The sequence below is a fragment of the Canis lupus genome, chromosome 11, assembly GCF_011100685.1.
Source record: "Canis lupus familiaris isolate Mischka breed German Shepherd chromosome 11, alternate assembly UU_Cfam_GSD_1.0, whole genome shotgun sequence".
Classification (NCBI taxonomy): domain Eukaryota; kingdom Metazoa; phylum Chordata; class Mammalia; order Carnivora; family Canidae; genus Canis; species Canis lupus.
The window spans coordinates 44,943,560-44,971,492 of NC_049232.1; the positions used below are offsets into that span (position 1 = coordinate 44,943,560).

Consider the following 27,933-nt stretch of genomic DNA (forward strand, 5'->3'; position numbering starts at 1 on the left):
TTATAAATTATACCAAATGCTATGGAAATATAGGGAATAGGTTAATTTACTATGTTCTTTTTTTACTGTATAATCTTAAAGAAAGTGGCCAGCACTAGAATAAGAGGATCAGAGATCCAATTTGACTCTGCCTCTAAGAGTCTCTATGATCTACAAGTCACTTAACTTCTCTGCAAACCAGTTTCCTCCTTTTTCAGAGAAAAGATCAGATGTTCTACCTGCCTTGTTGAGTTATTATGAAACCCAAGTACATTTTACAAAATCACTCACTGAGTAAGTTGAGAGAATAATTATTGCCAAGAAGGAAAAAATTTGTCCATTACTGTTATTGGAAACAAAAATGGTGTCAACAAGTCAAAAAATAGGTAAGATTAGAATACAGTCAGCAGATATGCAGAAAATATGAATTCTGTATTTTTAAAATAGACTTTATAAGTCAGAGCAGTTTTAGGTTCATAGGAAAATTGAGTGGAAAGAACTGAGAGTTACTTTACATCACCTGTCTCTCCATCTGAGACAAACAACCTGCCCCACTATCAACATCCTATACCAGAGTGGTACATTTCTTACAACTGATGAACCTCCACTGACACATCATTATCACTCACAGCCAATAGTTTTCATTAGGGTTCATTCTTATTGTACATCCTATACATTTGGACAAATGCATAGTGACACATATCTATCTTTATTGTATTATACAGAATAGTTTCACTGCTCTAAAAATCCTCTATGCTCATCCATTCATCTCTCACCCCCTAAAAACCTCTAGCAAGCACTTACAGTAAAAAGACTGTCTCCATAGTTTTGCCTTTTCAAGAAATCTTACAGTTGGAATTATACAATATGTTGCCTTTTCATATTGCCTTTTTTCACTAAGCAACATGCATTTAAATTTCCTATCTCTTTGTGACTTGATAACTTATTTCTTTTTAGCACTGAATAATATTCCATTAAATAGATGTAACACAGTTTATTTATCCATTTCAGTTATCCACTGAAGGACATCTTGGTTGATTCTAAGTTTTGGCAATTATGATAGAGTTGCTATAAACAACTGTGTACAGGTTTTTGTGTGGACATACGTTTTCAACTCATTTAACTAAATACCATGGGGAGTGATTGTTGAATTATATGGTAATAATGTGTTTAGTTTTGTAAGAAACTGCCAAACTGTCTTCCGAAGTGGCTGTTCCATTTGGCATTTCCATCAGCAATGAATGAGAGTTCTTACTGCTCCACAGGTTCACTAGCATTTGGTGTTGTCAGTGTTTTGGATTTTTGCCATTCTAATAGGTATGTAGTGATATCTCATTGTTTTAATTTGCAGTTCCCTGAGGTATATGATGTTGAGCAGGATTTCATATGCTTATTTATCAGCTATATATGTTCTTTGTTGACGAGTCTCCTCAGATCCTTTGCCCATTTTTAAATCAGCTTGTATGTTTTCTTATTATTGAGTTTTAAGAGTTCTTTGTCTATTTTAGATAACAATCCTTTATCAGATATGACTTCTGCAAATATCTTCTCCCAGTCTATGTCTTATCTCATCTCTTGCAGCATCTTTTACAGAGCAGAAGTTCTTAATTATAATGAAGTCCAACGTATTATTCCTTTCATAGATCATGTATTTGGTGCTCTATCTGAAATGAAAGAAGAGATACAAAGTCATAACGATTTTCTCCAATGTTGTCTCTTTGGAGGTTTATAATTTTCCATTTTTCATTTAGGTCTATTATCCTTTTTTAATTAGTTTTGTGTAAGGTGTGACCTCTGTGTGTAAATTCTTTTTTTTTTTTTTTTTTTTTTTTGCCAAATAGAAGAGATGCATAGGGCAAAGAACAAGTGTGGTATGTGGCATGGTACTTCCATGCCTTTTTCAAATGCACCTTGAAGTATTAAACAACCCAGAAGCTAACTCCTACATTTTTAACTCTTTAAATTATCCATTTTCCCACCTTCAATCCCAATAGAATGTAAGCTTTACGAGGGCAAGAATTGTTGCCTGTTTTGTTCAGTTATATCCCTGGTATCTATTATGTAATAGATAATAATGATTTTAAGAGATCAACAAATAATTTTTAAAGCTATAAAAACATCAGTAGGCAATAACAGAGCAGCAATACAAAACATAAATCTAATTCTTGGACCATAGTTAGGGTCAACTACCACTGGAGAACAGAATAGGATATGTAGAGAGAAAAAAGGTAAAATACTAGCATATGACTGTAAAATAAGGATAAGGAAAAGAAGGCATAGAAAGAACAAAAGGAAGGGGTGAGAGGTAAGATGCCAGAGGAGTAGGGTGACCCTAAGCCTGCACCCTCACTCCAACACAGTTAGATAAATATCAAATCATTCTGAACACCCACAAAGCCTATCAAAAGTCTTAGAGAACAAAAGTGCATATCTACAAACCAAAAAAAAAAAAAAAAAAAATGACCTGTGTAAGATGGAAGAACTCACCCCAAAGGAAAGAACAGGAAGAAATGACAGTCAGAGATTTGATCAATGCAGATATAAGTACAATGTACAATGTCTGAACTAGAATTTAAAACTACAATTATGAGGACACTAGCTAGGCTTGAAAAAAGCATAAAAGACACTCAAAAATCCCTTAGTGTAGAGATAAAAGAACTAAAATCTAGCTAGGCCAAAATTAAAAATGCTGTAACGGAGACACAAGCACAAATGGAATCCATAAAAATGAGGATGAAGAATCAGAGGAATAAATCAGTGATACAGAAGATAAAATTATGGAAAATAATAAAGCTGAGAAGAGGGAAACAAAGGTAATGGATTACAGAGGTAGACTTAGGGAACTCAGTGTCTTAGTAAAATGGAATAATATTCGTATCATAGAAGTCCCATAAGATGAAAAGAAAGAAAAGATGGCACAAGGTTTACCTGAGCAAATTACAACTGAAAACTTCCCTTATCTGGGGAAGAAGGATAGAGGTATTAAAATTCCAACAAGCAAGAACTCCCATTAAATTCAACAAAAACCAACCAATGCCAAGGCATATCATAGACAAATTCACAAAATGCACAGATAAGGAAAGAGTCCTGAAAGCAGCAAGGGGAAAAAAAAAGTCCTTAACCTATGATGAAAGATCAGGTTTGCAGCAGACCTATTTTTTTTAAGATTTTATTTATTTATTCATAGAGATGCAGAGAGAAAGAGAGGCAGAGACACAGGCAGAGGGAGAAGCAGGCTCCATGCAGAGAGCCTGACGTGGGACTCGATCTCGGGACTCCAGGATCATGCCCTGGGCTGCAGGCGGCACTAAACCGCCGTGCCACCAAGGGCTGCCCTGCAGCAGACCTGTTTAGAGAAAAGTGGCAGAACAGAAAAAAGTGGCAAGATATATTCAACATGCGGAATGGGAAAAATAGGCAACCAAAAATTCTATCCAGCAAAGCTTTCATTCCGAATAGAAGGAGAAACAGTTTCCCAGACACACAAAAACTAAAGGAGTTTGTGACCATTAAATCAACCCTGCAAGAAATATTTAGGAGGATTCTATGACTGGGGAAAAAAGACCTAAAGCTACAAAGACTAAAAAGGACCAAAGAACATCACCAAAAACACCAAGTCTATAGATAATACAATGACACTAACTTCATAACTTTCAATAATCACTCTGTATAGGGACTAAATGCTCCAATCAAAAGATATAGGGTGTCAGAATGAATACAAAAATAAGATCCATCTGTATGCAGCCTACGAGAGATTCATTTTAGATCTAAAAACACCTACAGATTGAAAGTGAGGGGATAGAGGACCATCTATCATGCAAATGGATGTCAAAGGAAAGCCAGAGTAGCCATACTTATACTCAATAAACTAGATTTTAATACAAAGACTGTAACAAGAGATGAAGAAGGGCACTTTATCATAAGTAAGGGGTCTATTCATCAAGAAGATCTAACGATTGTAAATATCTATGCCCCCAACTTGGGAGCACCCAAATATATAAATCAATTAATAATAAGCATAAAGAAACACATTGATATTAATAAAATAATAGTAGGGGACTTTAACACCCAATTCACAGCAATAGACAGATAATATAAGCAGAAAATCAATAAGGAAACAATGGCATTGAATGAGACACTGGATCAGATGGATATATATTATATATATTCAGAAAATTTCATCCGAAAGCAGCAGAATACACATTCTTTTCGAGTGCACATGAAACATTCTCGAGAATAGATCACATAGTGGGTCACAAATCAGGACTCAACTGGAACAAGAAGATTACAATCATACATGCATATTTTCAGAGCACAACACTATGAAACTTGAAGTCAACCAAAGAAAAAAAATTGGAAAGACCTCAAATATATGGAGGTTAAAGAACAGTCTACTAAAGAATGAATGGGTTTGCCAGGAAATTAAAGAAGAAATTAAAGAATACATGGAAGCAAATGAAAATGAAAACACAACAGTCCAGAAGTTTTTGGATGCAGCAAAGGTAGTCCTAAGAGGGAAATATATTGCAATACGGGCCTACCACAAGAAGCAAGAAAAGTCTCAAATACACAACCTAACCTTACACCTAAAGGAGCTGGAAAATAACAGCAAATAAAGCCTAAATCCAGCAGGATAAGGGAAATAATAAAGATTAGACTGGAAATAAGTGATATAGAAATTAAAAAAAAAAAACAATAGAACAGATCAAGGAAAAAAGGAGCTGGTTCTTTGAAGAATTAACAAAATTGACAAACCCTTAGCCAAACTTATCAAAAAGAAAGAAAAAGGGCCCAAATAAAGAAAATCATGAATGAAAGAGGAGAGATCACAACCAACACTGAAGAAATACAAACATAAGAGAATATTATGAGCAATTACATGCCAAAAAATTAGGCATTCTGGAAGAAATGGACAAATTCCTAGAAATATGTAAACTATCAAAATTGAAACAGGAAGAAAAAAATTTGAACAGACCCATAACCAGAAAAGAAATTAAGTCCATAATCAAAAATCTCCTAACAAACAAATTGAATTTAAATAAAATATTTTTTTAAAAGAGCCTTCAAAAAAAAAAAAAAAAAGAAAAAGAAAAAGAAGAAGAAAGAAAGAAAGAAAGAATCTCCTAGCAAATAAAAGTCCAGGGCCAGGTGGCTTCCCAGTGGAATTCAATCAGATGTTTAAAGAAGTGTTGATACCTATTCTTCTCAAACTATTCCAAAAATAGAAATGGAAAGAAAACTTCCAAATTCTATAAGACCAGCATTATTTTGATCCCAAGCCAGACAAAGACAAAGATTACACATCAAGATCCTTGATGAACATGGATGCAAAAATTCTCAACAAGATACTGGCTAATCAGACCCAACAGTACATTAAAAGGATTATTGACCAGGACCAAGTGTGATTTATTCCTGGGCTACAGGGGTGGTTCAACATCTGCAAATCAATCAACATGATATGCCACATTAATAAAAGAAAGAATAAGAACCATATGATCCTCTCAATAGATGCAGAAAAATCATTTGACAAAATATAGCACCTTTTCTTGATAAAAACCCTCAACAAAGTAGGGATAGATGGAACATACCTCTACATCATAAAAGGTCATATACAAAAGGCCCACAGCTAATATCATCCTCAATGGGGAAAAACTGAGAGCATTTCACATATGGTCAGGAACAAGACAGGGATGTCCATTCTTATCATTACTATTTAACATAGTACTGGAAGTTTTAGCCTTAGCAATAAGACAACAAAAAGAAATAATAGGCATCCAAATCATCCAGGAAAAAGTCAAACTTTCACTCTTTTCAGATGACATGATACTCTATGTAGAAAACTTGGAAGACTCCACCAAAAAATTGCTAGAACTAATTCATGAACTCAGCAAAGTGGCAAGATAAAAAAATCAATGTGCAGAGACCTGTTGTATTTCTATACACCAATAATGAAGCAGCAGAAAAAATTCAATGAGTCATTTCCATTTGCAATTGTACTAAAAACCATAAGATACCTAGGAATAAACCTAACTAAAGAGGTAAAAGATCAGTAATCTAAAAACTATAGAACACTTATGAAAGAAATTGAAGAGGACACAAAGAAATGAAAAAGTATTCCACACTCATGGACTAGAAGAAAAAACATGGTTAAAATGTTTATACTACCCAAAGCAATCTACACATCTAATGAAATCTCTATCAATATAACACCAACATTCTTCACAGAGCTAGGATAAGCAATCCTAAAACATGTATGGAAATACAAAAGACCTGGAATAGCCAAAGCAATTCTGAAAAAGAAAAACAAAACTGGAGGCATCATGATTCCAGATTTCAAGTTATATTACAAAGCTGTAGTCATCAAGACACTATGATACTGGCACAAAAACAGATACATAGATTAATGGAACAGAACCAGAGAATCCAGAATTGGACCCACAACTATGTGGCCAGAATTGGACCCACAACTATGTGGCCAACTAATCTCCAACAAAGCAGGAAAGAATATCCAATGGAAAAACATCTCTTCAACAAATGGTGTTGGGAAAACTGGAAAGCAACATGCAGAAGAATTAAATTAGATCACCTTCCTATACCGTACACAAAAATAAATTCACAATGAATCAAAGACCTAAATGTGAGACAAGAAACAATCAAAATTCTAGAGGAGAACACAGGAAGCAACTTCTTTGACCTCAGCCATAGCAACTTCTTATTAGACACATCACAGGAGGCCAGGAAAACAAAAGCAAAAATGAACTATTGGGAATTCACCCACATAAAAAGCTTCTGCACAGCGAAGGAAACAATCGACAAAACTAAAAGGCAGAGATGCCTGGGTGGCTCAGTGGTTGAGCGTCTGCCTTTGGCTCAGGGCCTGATCCCAGATTCCTGGGATCAAGTCCTACATCAGGCTCCTTGTATGGACCCTGCTTCTCCTCCCTCTGCTTGTGTCTCTGCCTCTCTTTCTGTGTCTCTCATGAACAAATAAATAAAATCTTCAAAACAAGAACTAAAAGGCAGCCTATGTAATGGAAGAAGATATTTGCAAATGACATACCAATAAAGGGTTAGTATCCAAAAATCTATAAAGAGCTTATCAAACTTAACATCCAAAAAAAACAAATAACCAGTAAAGAAATGGGCAAAAGACATGAATAGACACTTTTCCAAAGAAGACATCCAGATGGCTAACAGACACATGAGAAGATGTTCCACATCACTCATTATCAGGGAAATGCAAATCAAAATAACTATGAGATACTACCTCACACCTGTCAGAATGACTAGATTTAATAACACAAGAAATAACAGGTGTTGGCAAGGATGTGGAGAAAGAGGAACCCTCTTGCATTGTTAGTGGGAATGCAACCTGTTGCAGCCACCCTGGATAACAGTGTAGAGGGTCCTCAGAAAGTTAAAAATAGAACTACCCTAGCGATCCCTGGGTGGCGCAGCGGTTTAGCGCCTGTCTTTGGCCCAGGGTGCGATCCTGGAGACCCGGGATCGAATCCCACATTGGGCTCCCGGTGCATGGAGCCTGCTTCTTCCTCTGCCTGTGTCTCTGCCTCTCTTTCTCTCTCTCTCTTTCTCTCTGTGACTATCATAAATAAAAATTTTTAAAAAATTAAAAAAAATAGAACTACCCTATAAACCAGCAATTACACTACTAGATATTTACCCAAAGGATACAAAAATACAGATACGAAGGGTTATGTGCACTCCAATGTATATAACAGCAATGTCCACAATAGCCAAACTATGGAGAGAGCCCTAATGTCCATTGACTGGTGAATGGATAAAGAAGATGTGATATACATATATAATGAAATATTACTTAGCCATCAAAAAGAATGAAATCTTGCCATTTGCGATGACATGAATGGAGCTAGAGTGTATTATGCTAAGTGAAATAAGTCAGAGAAAGAAAAATATCATTTTATCTCACTCATATGTGGAATTTAAGAAAGAAAACAGATGAGCATGTGGGAAGGGGATGGGAAGGAAAAGGAGAGCGGGAAATAAACCATAAGAGACTCTTAATGATAGAGAATAAACTGAAGGTCAATGGAGGGAGGTGGAGGTGGATGGGATATATGGGTGAAGGGTATTAAGGAGGGTACTTTTGTGATGAGCACTGGGTGTTGTATGTAAGTGATGAATCATTGAATTCTACTCCAGAAATTAATATTGCACTGTATATTAACTAAGTGAAATTTAAATAAAAAAAAGAAAGTGCAAATGGCAAAAAGAGGAAAACTTACTATAAACCAGAAACTTTACATACATTATCCATTTTATTATTCTCAAGAACACTATGAAGAAAATATTATCTTATTCATGGGACAACTTTGATTAAAGATGTCAGGTAACCTATCCAATGTCTCACAGTTAATAGGATTCCAATTCTAGTGATGGTGATTTCACTCTAGGCTTGATTGATTCTAAAAGGCAAAGAAACTGAGAAAGGAAAGAAAAAAGAATGAGTTCCCTTCCAAGAAAGGAAGACCATCTGACATTCAGTAGGAAAAACGAAGGTAGGAGAGAATACCTTGTGACATTAAAGTAGAGGAAAGGCAAAGAAAAGGACTGACAAATACAGCAGAGGAGAAATCAAGGAAAACTGCAAGAAACAGAAACAAGGGACTAGAAGTAGAAGAGGTAGAAAAAAATTTGTAAATGAGGACAGAAAGGGGAACTTTCACTTCTATATGCACAAGTTAAATACCCCTGAAATAAAAGCACATACCACAGTAACTTCAGGACATGGAAGACTAATTCCTTGGGAATCAAAGATAAGCACTTTAGAAGGAAAGGGGAAGAAAACTGATATATTACCGTGTATTCTTGGAAACACGTACAAGTAGAATGTAAATAGGTGACAAGTAGACTGCTACAAGAAAATGCCCATAAAATGTGCTTGTACAAACAGAAGGGTTCATTCTCCACCCCAAAAAAGCCTTTGGTGTTAGGCTAGTATGGCAATGACTGGTTCCAGCACTTGGAACAGTATCACCTCTACATCCCTGAGGTCCTCATGGTTTTATTTCTCACACTGACTCATTGTAGACAGGGCCACATTCATTGTGACACAGCCCTGGTGTTTTCTGTTGTTGTTAAATTGTATTTATTTATTCATGAGACAATAGAGAGAGAGGCAGAGAAATAGGAAGAAGGAGAAGCAGGCTCCCGGCAGGGAGCCTGATGCAGGACTCCATCCCAGGACCCCAAGATCATGACCTGAGCCGAAGGCAGATGCTCAACCAGTGAGCCACCCAGGTGCCCTGAGACAGCCCTGGTTTTAATCCTGATCCATCATTTGTCCAACTTGTGTGCTTTAAGGCAAGTCTCAGAATCTGCTTCCTCAGGTGTGAGTTCTACCAGAATCAGATGAGATAGCGTAGGTCAAGTTTTGTCCTGCATTCAGTAAATGGTAGTTATCCTATGAACAACCTCATGACGGAACTATAAGAACTTAACTTTTCAAATGAAGAAATTAATAGGAGAGAGAGCAGGGTTTGAGGTTTGTTGATTTGTGAGATTGAAGGAGCCTTGAAGATAGAGACATACAAATCATATAGGCCTAGTCATTCAGAAGATCCAAATGTCCATCCCAAAAAGTGGAATAGGTACTGAGTAGGCCTGACTAGTTCTTAAAAAGCAAAAGTGAAAACTGTTCAGATGGGACCTGGGCTATCCCTCTCCCAACCCGCCTACATCAAGCCTATTTTTCTAATAATAGCCTGAGCTTACTGATTGCAAATCAAAACTTCCCTTAGAAATTTCCAGCTTCTCCCTGAAGCTTTGCTTAACTGCATTAAGAGTTGCAAATATATTTTGCTACTAACTCTATAATCTAGCAGTTCACTGACATTTACAGTCTGAACTTTTTCATTTCCTCTTGGTCTTTGGGGGAGTCAAGATGTGTAGAAACATGCTGCTTAGTTTCAAATTTTGGCAGTGAGATAATATATACCCATCTCTTTCCCCTCCTTGAGTTTTTTTCCTGCTTAGTTTACTCACAGCCCTGTGGGAGCTCAGTAAACAAATGGACTACACTCTTCCTTGCCACCCATTTTAAGAAGTCTCTTGTGCTAAGGTGCTTAGGATGGAACATTAACTCTTTCAAGCTGCCAGGTGATTCTCCAGGGGACTAAGATGTTAACCAAGAAAAAAACTGCTTATGCATCTTTCTGCTTACTTTAAAAAGGCAAGTTGTCTTTTTTTTTTTTTAGCAGTCTCCATGGCCAGTCTGGAACCCAACACAGGGCCTGAACTCACAACCCTGAGATCAAGATCTGGGCTGAGATCAAGAATAGGACACTAAGCTAACTGAGCCACTCAAGTGCCTCAAGACAAAGTTGTCTTATAAGTAACCCCTTTAAAGAGACCCAACTTCATTTTTTTTATTACCACCACCATAATCTCATCATGTGTTTCCGACTAGTACACAATCCAGAAATCTGTGGATTTTGAACTCTGTCTTATCAAAGTGCCCTGCACCCAGCTTCCAGACTGATCTTGTGAACATATAAGTTTTGTTATATATCTGCTTTCTGCCCATGTAACTTCCAAGTGGCCTATAAGATCTTTCTGTTTTGGTTCCAATTTATCTTTGTGCCTCACTAACATTCTACACAAGTCGTAGAATCATTATATTGTTTTTAATTTGATATTTTATATTTCTAAATTAAAGAATAATTGGGGAATGCCTGGGTGGCTTAGTCGGTTAAGCATCTGCCTTTGGCTCAGGCCATGATCCCAGAGTCCTAGGATTGAGTTCTGCATCGGGCTCCCTGCTCAGTGGGAAGTCCGCTTCTCCCTTTCCCTCGTCCTCTGTGTTCTCTTTCTCTCTCAAATAAATAAATACATCTTTATTTAAAAAAATAGCATATGATATTGTATTCATTTTGGGAGTATATTACAGTGGTCTGATATTTATGTACATTGCAAAATGGTCACCACAATAAGTCTAGTTACCATCTGTAACCATACAAAATTGTTAACAATATTGTTGACTATATTCCCGATGTTGTAACATTACATCCCTTTGTCTTATTTATTTTACAACTGTAAGATTGTACTTCTTAATGTACCCACCTAATCCCCTTCACCCTTTTCATCCAACTCCCCATCCCCTCATCAATCATTATATTGAATGAGATGGAAGTGGTAGTGACAAAGCAGAGAACTCTTCTTTCCCATCACTCTGCCATTAAATATGTTGCCAACAGTTCTTTCTCTACTTTTGTGTGAAATCTCAAACAGGTCTCAGAGCTCAGTCATTTGAGGATAATAAATACTCCTCCAGTTTTCTTCAATCTCAACAACAGTTTTATTTTAATAATTAAAAGTGCCATTCACAGTAATAATAAAAACTTCCATCCAGCCCCTTCCTTCAACCAAAAGCTTCTCTCGCTTCTCAGGCCATGTGGGCTTCAGGCTCCAAAGCCTACAGTGAGACAAGGAAAATGTGGACCACTTTATTTCTGTTAGCTCTACCTTTTCCCACAAACCAGCCATGGCTTCTCACCCCAACCCCAACCCAACTCAGTCTCACATTGAGATGATGTGGAGCAGGTTCCATTTGAAAGTGATAGAGGCAAGGACTGGTTCTTTCTCTTGTAGGGGCTCTATGGGCTTTTTGAGAGAACCCATAACATAAGTAATGCCCCTTTTCTGCTTGCTTCTTAAGACCCCATCCCTTAGCCTCTGGGATTCAGACATTTTATTCTATCCAGGCACCCGATCACAGTCCTTTGCTCCACCAGTCAGTCCTATTGGGAAGGATCCCTTTTAAAATAACCCCTGGCCAACTCATCCACCCACAAAAGCCCATGGAAATTTTGTGTATCACTCACTCACAGGCAGCACAAGTCCAGCTGGCACCCAGAATAGCCTCCTTTATTTTTCCTCTGCTCTCTCAAGCTGAAACCCCAGAAGACATACATCAAGGCAATCATACTGCCTCCTTGAAGTACCTGTAACTGACCTGGATCTGGAAAAAAAAACAAAAAACAAAAAAACTCACCCTCCCTTTTCTCTCTGATGGAGCAAATGTGAGAAATGGAAACCTCAAAGACAATTACAGTGAAGAAAAATTCTTCCTCATCCAAGTATTTCATTCCTCTTCCAAGTTTCAGATCCTACTCTTTGATAGATGGTTGCAGGCCTAATAGCTTTCATAATTTCTTAGCACATCCTCTCTAGGTCTGTGGCAACTTGATTTGGAATTTTGGAGACTAGCTGCTATCACAATGATGCAAGCCTTAAAACTCAACCAAAAGAGACCAAGAAGTCCTACTTGAATTTCCCGCCATACTGCTGCTTGCAATTTGCTCAGCACTCTATGTATTGCCCTTTCTTCTTACTTTGATTATTTTGTTATCAACCTAAAATCTTTAAACTATTCCCAAAGACATCTTTCAGAGGACCTTGCAGAACACATTCTCTCTCTACTTACAGTTGAAAAGACTCTTTTTTTAGAAACTCTTATACCCTTTTTATGGTATTCACATTCTCCCTCATAGTCTAGTGATTTCTAGGAGTCTAATGATTTATAAAATTGTTTTATCTTTTTATGAATCATAAGCTTCTTGGAGAAAGAATTGTTTCTTCACATTTATCTTTGAAAACCCTGCTGCTCACCAAGCCATGCACTCAAAACTTTTTTTTTAGCTTCTAAAAAGCACAACTTACCCAAAACCTACCATGAGATCCAGAAGTCCTACTCCTCAAGAAATGAAGATATTATGTCCACACAAAGAGCGGCACGTGAATGTTCACAGCAATATTATTCTTAATAGTCAAAAACTGGAAACAACTCAAATGTTCATCAAGTTGTGAATGGATAACCAAAATGTCATACATCCATGCAAGGAATGCAACTCAACAATAAGAAGGAACAAAGCAGTGATATATGCTAAAATACGGATGAACCTCACAAACATTATGCTGCATGAAAGAAATGAGACACAAAAGATGACATAGTGTATGTATGATTCCTTCATAATAAGTGTTCAAAAAAGCCAAATGTATAGAGATATAAAGTACACTAGTGGTTGCCTGGGTGGGGGTGGGGGTGGGGGGTGGGGATGGGTATTGCTGTGAATGAGCATGAGGGATCTTATAGGAGTGATAAAAATGTTACACAACTCAGTAAATTTACTAAAAATCATTGAATTGGACCCTGAAAGCAAGTGAATTTTATGATATGTAAATTATACCTCAATAAAGTTTTAAAAACCTGCTTGCTCAGTGAAATTTGGGTTTCTTTTTTCTGATGTCAGCTTCTCAGAGGTGTTAATGCTGCTAAAGCCTTCAACAGTCCAATAGGAGAGAACAGGCCCTCTGGGCCTATGCCTTGCTCTCAGAGTCATAAACAAACATATTGCTTCCGTATCAAAAACCAGAATTCTTGAAATTTCAGGCGAGGTCAGACCACAGTTAGATTGAGTGCAGCTGCAATGCACCAATGGTTTTTTGGCAGTGAAAAGAGCTGATGGTCTCCCCAAGTGTCTAGCTTAATAATAAAAAGTGACTTGGGCACTGAGCATTAAAATTTCCTTGTAACCTGAAAATCTTGCCTTTGTGGAATTTTAAATCCTAAACTGGATCATTGTAGCAAAGTAATTTCAAAATCAATCAGCTTCATGAGTATAAAATGAAAAATGCACAATCAATATTTCCCTCTAGATATTTAAAATAAAATTGTGCTTTAAGGATGATCTATACTTCTGCCATTGGTAAATATATAGTTCATGTAAGAGAATAGATACAGCTCATTCATCACCAGAGAAAAGGCCTGAAAGTCCCATATAAGGCTTAAAAGTATATTTTTAAAAAATAAACATAACATTTCTAATTATTTTAACTTATATTTTAAAACGCTTGGCTATTTGCATTGTTAGGAAATCATCTGTAAGAATCCATCTAAATGAATTTGAGTGAATTATGATTTGGTCTCCGAAGAATTCTAAGGATCTCTTTATGAGCTCAGATTACAAGGGTAGTGATTTATATTTCCAAATTCCCAGTACTTAAATTACTTGTATAGCAACCACAAATAAACATACAATAAAAATTATTAATGCTCGAATGCACATATGCAAGCAAGTAAGTGATCTGTTTATGGTAACAACACTGCCCACTGAGTAATAACAATTATATACTTAACACATAATAAAATGTATCAAAATCTTCAAACATCTACTGCCCTTCCACTTCACGGTCAGTTATGCAAAGATCACAGTGACTGGCAGCTTTAGTGTTTAGCATCTCCAGAAGGCATCAGGATTTAAACTCAGGCTCAGCCAATACCAGAAAATAGAAATGTGTATCAGGAATATCTAACAGAAAGTAATTATTCCTATTTAACTATGCTAAGGACAAGAAAATAACAGCCAACAACCAGTCAAGAGACATCAAATCACTAGTCCAAAAATTATTTATTGAGTGTTGTGGGGTTTCTTAAAAGATGTATTTATTTATTAGAGAGAGAGAGAGAGGGCAGGGGAGGAAGGACAGATGGAGAGGGAGAGGGAAAGAATCCCAAGCTGACTCCCCACAGAGCAGGGAGCCTGGCAAGGCTTGATCCCATGACCCTGAGATCATGAGCTGAAATCAGGAGTCAGAGGTTCAGCCCACTGAAACACTCAGGAGCCCCTATTTATTGAATGTTAAGTGTGTGTCCAGCATTGGTGACACGGTAGTCACTCTCTTCATGAGGCATCGAATGCACAAACCAATAAAAACCATCCCATAATGACTGGAACAGTGGCAGCAGGCAGTGCCTGTGCAGGAGGGGATGGAAAGAACTCTCAGGGAAGGCCTGAGGCAGAGAGCAGCTGGCATATTCAAAGAACTTAAACTCTACCTCAGAAAATAAGGGATGAGTGAGACAGGTAGGTTGAAGAGAACAGGACAGAACTTGAAGAGCTTCATGAGGAATTTGGATTGTACTCTAAGTCAAGAAATGGCACAATATGATTTATGCTCTGAGAACATCTTTCTGCTGAATTGAGAATGAATATGTATTTAGAGTTAGAATTGACAGTTTTTACTGATAAATTGGATTCTGTGGATAAAAGCTAGGGAAGAATGGAATAGTTGCTCCACTCAGATCCCCATGGATCCTTTCAAACAATTTTGCATGCAATTCCTGTCTCCTTTTTGGTGTACTTCTGTTTCCAAGAGCCAGCATCTGTGGGGCTTTTCAGGGGGGTGGGGGTGTTGTTTTGGTTTTGCTTTTGGTAATGGGGGAATGTTGCTCTCCAGCTATATTGCAAGCCACCTGGCTTGCTGACATAAACAGCTCAGAGCCTGGGAATGAACTTGCTCCTGGGAAAATCTTTAATCAGTGATTGAGGAATATAAGAGTGTGAAAGCTCTGGCTCAGTTGCCAGGGTCAAGACAATCCTGAGACTCAGACTACAGTCCTAAATTTCCTTGAGAGAGAGTCCATAGGAATTTTGCCTGACATCTCCTTCTTACTGGATGCTTCTCCTATCTCTCCTGTTTTCCCCAACTTCCTTGCCAGTTTCCCCTGTGAGCCTTTCCTCAATCAACTATTTGCAAGAAATCCATGTGTTGGGATATGCTTTCAGATGTTCCAGTATTTATCCCAAGATCTTAGAAGACCTTAGAAGACCCTCACATCTTCTCCTCTCTTTTCAAATCTCTGATACTTCCTACCTCACCCACATTCCAATGACTTTGCTTCCTATGTCATTCAGAAAGCACAAACAGACAAGTACTTTCTAATGGCCCTGTCTCAGGGACTTTGCATTTGCTATTCTTTTGCCTGAAATATGTCACCCAGGAATCTGCATATGGTAATCCCTATTTCCTTCATGTCTCCAACGTCACCACATCCATGAGACCTTTCCTGTGGCTCTTATATAGTAACTATCCCGTTATGTTGATTTATTTTGAACCCTAGTTTTTATCACTGTTTGGTATATTATATATTTCTTTTTATATTTCTTATTTTCCTTCTCCCCTTTCTATGTGCTCTATGAATCTAACTTTTTTTCTTATTCTAACCCAATTAGTCCATTTAATTTATTAGATACCGTAATAACTATATTCTATACTTGTGGATTGTACTTCTGGAATATTCTTTTTATTCTCCTAAGAGGATTTGAGTTTTTTCCCTTTCTTTTCTTTTAATTCCAGTTAGTTAACATACAGTGTTATATTAGTTTCAAGTGTACAGTATACTTCCATCCTTCACCCTGTGCTCATCACAAGTGCCATTCTTAATCTCCATCACCTATTTCACCCATTCCTCCACCTATCTCCCCTATAGTAACCATCAGTTTGTTCTCCATCATTAAGAGTTTGTTTCTTATTTTGCCTCTCTCTTTTTTTCTCTTTGCTTGTTTGTTTTGATTTTTAAATTTCACATATGAGTGAAACCATATGATATTTGTCTTTCTCTGACTGACTTATTTTGCTTAGCATCATACCTCTAGCTGTATCCATGACATTGCAAATGGCAAGATCTCATTCTTTTTATGTCTGGATAATATTCCAGTATGTGTGTGTGTGTGTGTGTGTGTGTGTGTATAAAATATATAAATGCCAGTTTATATATAATATATAAATGCCACTATATATATATATATATATATATATATATATATATATCAGTTCTTCTGTATCCATTCATCAGTTAATGGACACTTGGGCTGCTTCCATATCTACCTATTATAAATAATGCTCCTTATAAACATAGGTGGGCATGTATCCCTTTGAATTAGTGTTCTTGTATTCTTTGGATAAATTCCCAGTAGTGCAATTGCTGGATTGTAGAATAGTTCTATTTTTAAATTTTTTAAAAGATTTATTTATTTATGGGGGGGAGGGCAAAGGAGGGGTAGAGGGAAAGGGAGGGAGAGAAAATCCCAAGTAGACTCCCCACTGAGCTCAGAGCCAGATGTGGGGCCAATCCCACAATCCTGATATCATGACATGAGCCAAAATCAAAGGTTGGACACTTAACCAACGCTGCTATTTTTAACTTTTTGAGGAACCTTCATGCTGTTTCCACAGTACGCATTGCCAGCAACAGTGCATGAGGGTTCCTTTTTCCCAAATCCTTGCCAACACCTGCTGTTTGTGTTTTTTATTTAAGCCATTCTGATAGGTGTGAGGTGATATCTCATTGTGGTTTTGATATGCATTTCCCTGATGATGAGTAAAGTTGAGCATCTTTTCATGTGTCTGTTGGCCAAGTATATGCTGTCTTTGGAGAAATGTCTGTTCATGTCTTCTTTTTTAATTGGATTATTTGTTTTGTGGTTGTTTAGTTTTATAAGTTCTTTTTATATACTAGATACAAACCCTTTCTCAGATGTGTCATTTGCAAATATCTTACTGCATTCTATGGTTTCCTTTTAGTTTTGCTGATTGTTTCCTTTTCTGTGCAGACACTTTTTATTTTGATGTAGTCCCAGTGGTTTATTTTTGCTTTTGTTTCCCTTGTCTCAGGAGACATATCTAGAAAGAAGTTACTACAGACAATGTCAAAGACATTACTGTTTGTGTTCTTTTCTAGGATTTTTATGGTTTCTCATATTTAGGTTTTTAATCCATTTTGAATTTATTTTTGTGTATGGTATAAGAGAGTGGTCCAGTTTCTTTCTTTGGCATGTTGCTGTTCAGTTTTCCCAACACCATTTATTGAAGAGACTGTCCTTTTCCCCTTGGATATTCTTTCGTATTTTGTCGAAGATTAATTGACTGTATAGTTGTGGATTTATTTCTGGATTTTCTATCCTGTTCCATTGATCTCTGTGTCTATTTTGTGCCAGTACCATCCCGTTTTGAGTACTATAGCTTTGTAATATAACTAGATGTCCAGAAGTGTGATGTTTTTTAATTGTTTTTAATTGTTTTGGCTACTTGAAGTCTTTTGTGGTTTCTTACAAATTTTAGAATTGTTTGTTCTAGTTCTGTGAAAAATATTGTTGGTATCTTGACATGTATACAATATATAGTTTGCTCTGGGTAATATACACATTTTAACAATATTTCTTCTTCCAATCAAGGTCTTCCACTGGAATGCCTTTCCATTTCTTTGTATCAGCTTCAATTTCTTCATCAGTATTTTAGTTTTCAGAGCCCAGGTCCTTCACTTCTTTGATTAGTTTTATTGCAAGGTATTATATTGGATGCAATTGTATATGGGGTTGTTTTCTTAATTTCTCTTTCTGCTGCTTCATGATTAGTATATAGAAATGTAACTGATTTCTGTATATGGACTTTGTAATTTGTGACTTTACTGAATTCATATATCAGTTCTAGCAGTTTTTTGGTGGAGTCCTTTGTGTTTTCTATATGTAGTTTGTTTGTTTGCTTTTTTTCATTGCTCTCTCTTCAGCACCTAGAATAATGCCTGACACAAAGTCAGTTCTCAGGCATTACTTGCTGAATGAATGAATGAATGCTAAAGATACTTTGAGATATTTAAGTCTCCAGTCAAAATACCAGGTCTGAGCAACTGTATTTTTTCTATAGGAGTTGGGCGTTCTCACCATTCAAGTGCTTTATGTGTATTACTGCAATTATTCTGAGTTTGAGTATTTTATTTTTAACTTAGTATTCCAGATAAATTGCATTGGACATTTAAATTTCAAGCATATGCCCAATTTTTATCAAATGAAATAATTATATAATGAACCATCAATTACTGAATTATTGGCTCACAAAATTAATAACAACTCCAGACTTTCTATCAACAACTTTTTAGCCAGATGCATATCACTTTGAAAAGCTGGAGAGATTTCCTGACCAGGAAAATAAGTATATCCTGTTTAGCTGGATAATTACAAAGCAACTATTTGGCTTCTATAATTACAAAGCAACTATTTTTTCAGGCTTACGTAACACACCTACAAGCACCTCATATAGTCAAATTGCTGCATTTTGGCTCTTTAGCAATCAACACTAAAGAGTTTCCCAACCCTCTTTAAGCATGTGCTCTTACACACACACACACACACACACACACACACACACACACACAGATTACACATAGAGACACACCCAACCTGGTATTGATTCTGTTTGGCAGGACAACAGAGGGAAAGAGAGGTTTGACTTATTACTATAGACATATAAAACACTTTTGGCATTTGATTGTCCTGAAATATTCAGTACCCAACTATCCCTGCATAGAATATCAGCCTTTATTGATTATTTGGAGGAGTATTCTAGAGAATAGATAAATGATTTCCCATATTGGCCTCAGCTCACCTCAATAAATCCCCAACCCATATACACAAATGGGGAGAACCAGTCCATTTCAAACAGACTGACTAGCCCCAGTTACGGGCCATTCACTTTACAGGTGGAGAGATGACAGAGGTGTTAGGGGTCTGCCCAAGAGATCTGGAAGCCAATCAATAGCAGAATTGGTGCACAGCCCAGTAAATGCTTTCTACACACCGATATTTCTCAATCATATCCTCTAAGACCACAAGTTTTCCATTATGAAAATTCCTGCCTTGAGAAACTATAATTTTACACTGTTTTGTCTTTAAACCAGTACAATAAGTCAACATCAGAGGACATGTCAGATGTGAAGCAACTGAAGAGCACTTCTCAGGATCCATGAAATTTCAAGTTTGGGCAACACTATGGGACATCACTCTGTCTTCTCCTTTCATTCACAAGTTGATCAGTACATGTCTTTAATTATTCCATACAACGAGTCCTGTCCTAATGACTCCAGCTCACATTCTCCATGCATAGAGACTTTCTATCGCCTCTCTTTTTCTTTAACAGTTACACTGGAAAAGGGCTTAGCACAAGGACATCTTGAAAAGAACTAAAGCCCAGTGGCACATCTGTAAAATCTTTCTTACTCAAATCAGTAAGCATTATATTCTTCCTACAGTGTGCAAAGTACTTCCTTAGGTACTGCAGAGCTTATGATGGTAACAATTAACAATCTCTCTGACATGAATGAAGACACTTACAACCTAGAAGGGGCAACAGACAAAAAGAGTTCTAATATGTCACTGGCTGCAAAACCTTTTATAATTGAAACTGCAGATCAGACATTAGAAACTGATTATTCAGTTACCACCTAAAATGTTTCATGTGGTTTTCTTTTCTATTTTTTATCTCTTTTTAAGATCAGTAAATGATATCAGATATCCACAGGAGAGAATATTTCAAATATTTACATTTTAATCCTCTACATAGAGAAATTGATTTCAATGTTTTCCCAAAGGTAATAGTGTTTGAAACACATAAGGTAGACATGGGATAATTATTTGTTTAATGGAATAAATAATTGAATATGATATAGCATTTGGAATTACAAGTCCAAACCTGGAAGTTTATTTTAATTCTAAGGATAATCAATGACAATATGAATAAGTTCTAGGTTCTGGATTTCAGGGACTAACAGAAAGGTAGAAATGGGGATGGAACACAGATTGAGTGGATCTCAGAAGATGCACTTGGCTGTCAGGCAGTCTGTCCAATCTGTGCAGAACACTGGAGAATCCTTGAGATCACTTCCTGATTTCTTGGAAATATCTGCTATTTGGGATACTAGCAGGGACTCTACAGTCTGAAGTACTATAGGACACACCTCTTAAGTGAGCCTACTGTTCTGACAATATCATTGCGCCTCTGTACAAGATAGTGTGCTTGCTTAGAAAAGGGAATGGAGTGTCAGAGCAAGACTGCAGAAACGATACATGGAGAACATTATGAGTTCTCAGCTAAAGCTTGCTTTTTGTTGCTGTTCTTACTGAAAATTGTGTAATGACAAGTAGGAATCATTTTTTTACTCAAGGCATTTTGTTAAGAAAATGCAAATTCAAAACATGATCATCATATTCATTTTAGGCAATTGATGAGGAGTAGGTTAGCAAGTGAGGGTTTGTAACTGAAAAAAAAAGCAGAATCAGTTAAAAATTCAATCCCTTCTTTGTTTTTAAACTGCGATTTTCAAATTTGAGTAAGACATTTATTACTAAACCTTTACATTTAATGAATACTATTATATAGATAAAATTAATTTCATACATCAAGAATACAACAACGAAGAGCTATATTTCAAACACAACTTTGAATTTACCTAAGGTAAATCCATTATTTTATCCTCCAATTACTACATAATTGACTTTTTTAGCCATGCTGTAATTGATAGCCACATAAAAGACTTCCCATTGACCAATTTTGGAAATAACACCATTGTAACACTTCTATACAGGATTTGATTTTCTTACTTAAAGGACTTTTCAGCTGCAAAAATGCCTTTGCTTTCAAAGCACCTCTGTTTCATGAACTGTGACAAAGTGAAAGATTTTTATGTGAACATTCTCGTGGTTAACTTTTGCCTGATACTGGCTTCAATTTTTATCCTGCTAAAAAGTTACATCAAATGCTTGCATTTGAGAAGTCATTCCCCCCACTAGCATGTTCTAGGGAAGAGTGGGAGGAATTTACAGCTGGGAATTGAAAGGTGAAGCAGGATTTGCTGAAAAAACTCAGGATATTATCAGTAGAAATAGGAAATTGCTTTTCAGCATTATTACAGAGACATCCTAAGGATTCCTGAACCATCGGGACCACAAATTAAGGGGAGGGGAGAGTCAATTGTGATTGTGATTCTGGTTATCTCCGCCAGTGAGAAATAAGTTCTTTTACATTTATTTTTATGCCACTGAGAACCGAGTTTATTTTTAAATGTTGGGAAAGGTGGCTTACTATCAACCCACGCAGTCTAGTCCTCCTGAGTTTTAAGTTCTCTCAAGCCAGAGTGAGCTTTCCAAGTCTTTCCGTGACTATTTCAAGAGATCACTATTCTAAAGAAAGATAGGAGTGGGGGGCAAAGAAGAGACTGGCATGCCACAGTGGCGGCATTTGGCTTTAAAACGAGGGCATTTTCTTGAGAGTAACTAACCAGAGCACACAGCGGGAGGCTGGTGACTTTTGAATCTAAATGACAAAACTAGGATTGAGATCTTCCTGCCCTAACCTAGCTTTGCTGTAGCCAGAAGAGATATGCAATGCTGTTTTCTCTGTTCCCACTGAAAAGATAGATACCTGGCCCTCCTGTTCTAAGCAAGAGCTCAAAATGAAAAGGAAAACAACTTCAGCTCTCATATTAAATTTGAGTTATGGTGCTATAGAGAAGTTGATATTTCCAGGAAGAGTTATAACAGCAGCAAAAAAGGGCCATTTGCTTCCAACTTTGAGAGAGTGACGGCCCACCTGGGTCTCAGTTTGGCCCACCTACCTGCGGCTCATAGCTTTTTGCACAAAATAGCATCTTCTTGCCATTCTGTGTCACTTAACAAAAAAAGTGCACTCTCAAAGAGGTTTCTTGGTGTAACATTAGCAGTTAATCAGATAATTGCTGAACCTCTTGCCAATAGCCTGCAGCCATTCACTGTTCAGAATAATAAGTGGATTATTAATTTCTTCATCCTGGCCCTGAGCCCCTGCTCCTTCTCCCATTGCTGCTTCTTGCATCCCCGCTGTGTCAGCAGCCCCACTCAGATGCTCCAGCTTTCCATCCTTCACATAAACCAAGATGCAAATTGTTGCTTATAGACCCCACAGGTAAATCCCTTCTAGCATTTAGAATGCAGAGGTTGTGGGCTCTCTCCTTTTTCCTTCAGTAAGTCTATTTTCAATTGTTCCCAGGTTATCAAAACCAGACCGCAATGGAAGAGGGCAGAAATGATGCTGTTCATTTCTACAAAAATCATGTTTGTCTGGCACAAACAGACAGTCAGATGCTTACGGTGTCTTTGTTGCAAGAAGTTTGATCCCTTATTCATACCGTGAACACCTTACTTGAGCACCTATTAATTACAAGCATTACCAAAGATGCTTCAGAAGAAACGAAGGAAGACTTGGGTCCTATATATCATAGATAAGCCTGTCTTACAGAAGGAACATAGCATATAATAAAAATAACTAGAATATAAGCAAGAATGAGATAAATGCAAAGGAGAAGTAAAACACTATGCTACAAGAAACTCTGAGAAGGGAGAATTGACACTGGAAAAAGCAACATGCAGGAGAGAATTGTTTTTGCAGCCAGCAGAGAAACAATGTGGGCATGGGTTGAGAAGCAGAGATGAGAAAAAACCCCTAGGAAGAGGGGAAAACTGATATAAACTGAAACCGCCACTAGGTTCATGTACTGATTGGGTTCATTGTATGCACCAGGCACTGTGATAGTCTCTGAAGATACAAGGATAAATTAGTCAAAGTCACAGACTCATGCGGGAGACAGACAAGCATTACTAATTACTATATGACTGTATGATCTATGCCAAAAGAAGTAGGGTCAAGTCAGGGAGCACTTTTTACTAGAGCATGGGAAGAAGAGAAAATAAGCATGGAAAGGTAGGTTGATGCCAGAATAAAGAACCACAAAAGCCAGGGTAATAAACAAATGACTAATGACTTGGGATCTGGATGTGGAATTGTGGTGAAAGGTGGGGTACATCCATAAACTGTTTCACAGGGAGAATCCGTGGGAGGTGAGGAAGGAGGAAACGAATTCCAACATATTCTAAAGTATCTTCAAAATTTCTTCAACATAGCATTCATAAAATTAAGCCCTAAACTGTGCTCTTTAAAAATATTAGCATTAGATTAGGGTTGCCCAAATTTAACAACAGGGAGGCAGAGGGTAGAAACTAATTTCTGTTAGAGGTGCCCTGAGGGGGAGCTAGAGAGAATACAGTAGGATGCAAAAGGAAGAGTAAGTTTTTCCATTTGTCTTGGTCAGGAAAGGTTTCACATAAAGTGTTTCCTTTGCACAGAGCTTAATGATGAGGATGTGTTTGACAGACAGATAAAATTGGATTTAGGTTTATAGCTGCTTTTGCACTACAGTGGCAGAATAGTTGTGACAGAGACCCTAAAGCCTGCAAAACTAAAAAAATTTACTATCTGCCCCTTTACAGAAAATGCTTGCCAATTTCTTTCTAGACTATAAGGGCAATGACAATTTATATTCTATACTTTTGTTCATAGTATTTAGGATTTAATAGATACTCAGCAAATGCTAGTTGAATACATGAATTAAAAATATAAATGTTGCATATTTTCTAGGTAAAAAGACCAAGAGGCAAACAAAAAAAATTTAGAAAAAGTTTCTCAAAAATGTTTAAATATTAAATGATTATATTGGCCTTCTCAGCTCTTAATAATGTGAAAGGTCAACTCTCTGCAGTAGGACCTTCTCCTTATACAGCTCTACATAGCTGAGATCTTGCTTCTCAAAGTGAACACCAGAAGGACTTAAGTCCATTGTTCAGTGGTGAGGAAGAAAGTCCCCAAAGATGGCACACTTTCTGTATCTATCTTGACAGCCAGAGTAAGAAGAATAAAAATCTCCCCAGGATCAAGACCCCTAGGAGAAGCCACCCACATCATGGTTGACACACTCTGCCTGCATACCTGTTCATTTGTCAGGATGTCCGTAATGTAGTGGTCAGTGCCATATAGCCTGAAGCACGAATTTATCAAAAGGAAATTGGCTCCTGAAAGTAAAATTCAATACATCAAACTTTACCAGGCAGACCAGAGAGAGACCGAAAGTAGATTTAATATTGCATTTGGCCATCATAGCTCCAATCTATCCACCATCATTTACCCAAAGGCCTGTAGGGCAGCAGAACTGATGAGCAAAACTTTATTCCCCTGATGAATTTTTCAGGGCCACTCTTAACATTGGAGTTTTCAAAATGAGAAACGGTTATATATGACTGGTCCTCAAAGAATCTCATCATTAAACAGGTCACATCTAGAGGCAAGATAGAACTAGAAGGAACTTTCAACCTGGACTCAAGCCATTCAGTTTCCAAAATTCACTGGGGCAGAGCTTTGAGCTAGGTATTCCCAGATATAAGAGAAAATATAGACATAGTCCTCGGTTTGGGGTAACCAGATGGGAAGTGGAATAAGCAAAGAAGAGAAATAAGTATAGGGAAAGTCATGAGGCCTAAGAGAAAGTACAAATGAAAATGAGTGGAAGAACCTTAGTTAACATAGCTCTGGAGCAGGGTAAGAGTTATTCAGAAACTGCTCTGTGAAGGAGGCAGAGTTTAAAGGATCCTCTGAAAATGGCATGGATTGGCAGAGAAGAATGCAAGTGGCAACTACGAATTGATGAGCCTAGTCTGAAATCCATGGCCAGGAGTAATAAGAGATGAAAATAGTGAGACATGGGCAGGCCTTGAACCATGCACTGGGAGGCATGGGCTTCATAATAAGAATGTCTTATGGTTAGAGCAATGTCACTTTACAAATCGTTTTCACATGTATTATCTCCTCAGAGTAACCTTGCCTCTCTAGATTAAAATCTCCATTACCCCTTCATCTCGTCTGCTTCACTTCATCCTCTACACATCACCCTATCTAACCTTCAAACATATGCTGAAATATTACTTCCTCTGGGGAAGTCTTTCTTGACTCTCAGATGAGATTGAATCTCCATATGCCCACCATTTCTTCTCAGAATGCCCTATAAAACTCCTAAGGAAGGCAATCTAGAGATTGTCTAGTGGCTCTGTTCCCCAAACTTCTTAAGGGACTCAGGCCCCTGCGTACTTTCACTCTACTATTCCAAGGGAGTCTCCCTCCTTCTAATGATCCAAGATGCAACTCTGACCAACATCCACATTCCAATCAACAAGACAGAGGCAAAGGACAAACACAAGTGGCAAAAGGTACCCATTAGGTCCACCCCTCTTGTGCTCTCTCTCTCCCAATAAATAAATAAACCTTTAAAAATAAAAATAAAAAACAATAAGTGTTGGTAAATATTTGCTTCATCAATAATACTATATGGACAGCTACAAATTCTATTACTGTGGAAGATAAGAAAAACAAACACTAGGGGACAACTAGCAGTCTCTTACACAAACACAACACTCGATAGTGAAATTCACTGTTCATAAGTCTACATTTATGGATTATTTGATTAGTGTGTTTGCTTCATTGGGTCATACATGCTGTCAGAATAAGGGCTGATCTAGTTGCTTACCCAGTTATCCTGAGCATCTAGCACAGTGTCTGGTGTTCTGTACATGATAGCAGCCCCCTCCCCCAAAAAATGTTTGAGGAATGAATGTTGATGACAGTAGGTTTTAATATGCCAGTTTCACAGAAAAGCAATATTGAAAATCTTCTTTAGGTTTGTGAGAAGTACTGGATATAAAAGAACGAATGAGGTCATTTTGAGGTGGTGAAAGAAAAGCTTTCAACTTTTAACACAATGTTGCATTTCAGACACCACACTACCTCTCCAAATTATGCATAGGTGATCAGGCTCCACACATGATCATCCCCCAAATTTCTGTATCTCAATAAGAGAAAGGGCCATATACCAAAGGAATGCTTTTCTGACGTTGGGAAACAGTGGTGGAGGTCCAGATTAGGGAAATGAGACCAATTCCTAGAATCTTTTGAGTCACATGAATAAAATCACAAGTTTAAATAATCCCTTGGCAGATACAAAACCAGATGTCTTCCAGTCTAAGGGAATGTATGAGAACCACCTGGGGAAGATTCTAAATGCTTCTCACTCTCTGAGACCTAAGGCTAGTGAATCATCATCCTTGAACATGAAGGCAGAGTAAGAGTTTTCCAAAGATGTCCTAGTTACTCTCGTTTATGGTTAAACTTGAGAATGTAACAATAATTCACCACATTTCTCCCACTCCAATTTCATCCTTAAATTCACTATTAAACCAGCCATACCATTTCAAAGCTTGTTTCCTAGCAAGCATCCACAATGGAGAGGGATCCCATCATTTCCTCTTTCTGCAGCATCTTTCTTGCACTAGCAAGGCAGCTACATGGATACAGGCTTTGGTGCTCATAGACCCAAGTTCAGCCTAATTTTTCAGTTTTGGGGCACGCATCCTTGGGGAAGTTTTACAAATTTTCCGAGCTTCAATTTTCTCACTTTTTCATCTGTAGAATGAGAATCATCAAAGTACAAACTCAATATGCTTTTTTTGTTTTTTTGTTTTTTGTTTTTTTGGCAATACAATGAAACATCTAAGCACTTAGAACAAATTGTAGATATTATATCCTCCAGCTTTTTTGGGGTAACTCTACTCACCGTCAATTATGTTTTTATAGGAGTTAACTGAGAATCATTCTAAAAGATTTCCAAAACTCCCATAACTCATAAAGATAAGGAACCTATATAAACACTTTGAAAAATATAAGAAATGTTTATTATCATGCATGTGAGGAAACACACACTTGACCAGTTTGGACTCAGATTTTTATACCTTTAGGCTAATGTTAAATAGCTGACATCTATGTATCTTTGAGGACTTATCACCAAAACATGATAAGATTTTTCTTCATTAAATTTGCCTGTGAAAAGTAGTGACTTTTTAAAGTTGGATGATGCAATTATTTCTTGTCAAGAGGTCCTAAGACCTTCCTGACAAACTCTATGAATTAGGAGTCCCTCTATATTGATAAGGAATGTGGACTTTCAAGATCCAGCACCGACTATTCCTTAATTTTCTGTTTCTTCCTGCCAACCAAAGATGAGCCAGTATTTGTGACCACTTATTTTCTGAAAGTCCTCAAATATCCATCAGATAGGTTAATGTTAACTTACAACACAAATGCAAGAGGACAAATTATATAGTGCAAGCTGAGGGTAACTACTATTCTTAGTAGAATGCAGCCAAAGAAAGTTTTGAGACGTTATGGGCTCCAAAGGAAATAAAAGAATGGAGCTTTAAGATAATACCTGTCAGAAGGGGGGAGAAGAGCAGAGGATGTCTTTCACAACTTCGGTGGCAGTGTACTGAAACAGAAAAGTACCAAGGGAAGATAGTACAGGAAGATTAAATATGATCTTGAACAGTGATATCCCAGGAGATCTTAGGCTTTTTATTCTCCCAGACCTAAAAATTGTCAGGATTTTGAGTAAAT

General features: G+C 37.2%; 1 long non-coding RNA gene across 1 annotated transcript in view; it reads right to left on the reverse strand.

The window, feature by feature from the left end:
• Positions 1 to 464: 464 nt before the first annotated feature.
• LOC111098073 overlaps positions 465 to 27,933 on the reverse strand; it is a 137,125-nt gene continuing 109,656 nt past the window's right edge. The window contains exon 4 of the long non-coding RNA XR_005366864.1: positions 465 to 1,643. This is a non-coding gene — a long non-coding RNA (uncharacterized LOC111098073). The remainder of the gene's footprint in view (positions 1,644 to 27,933) is intronic.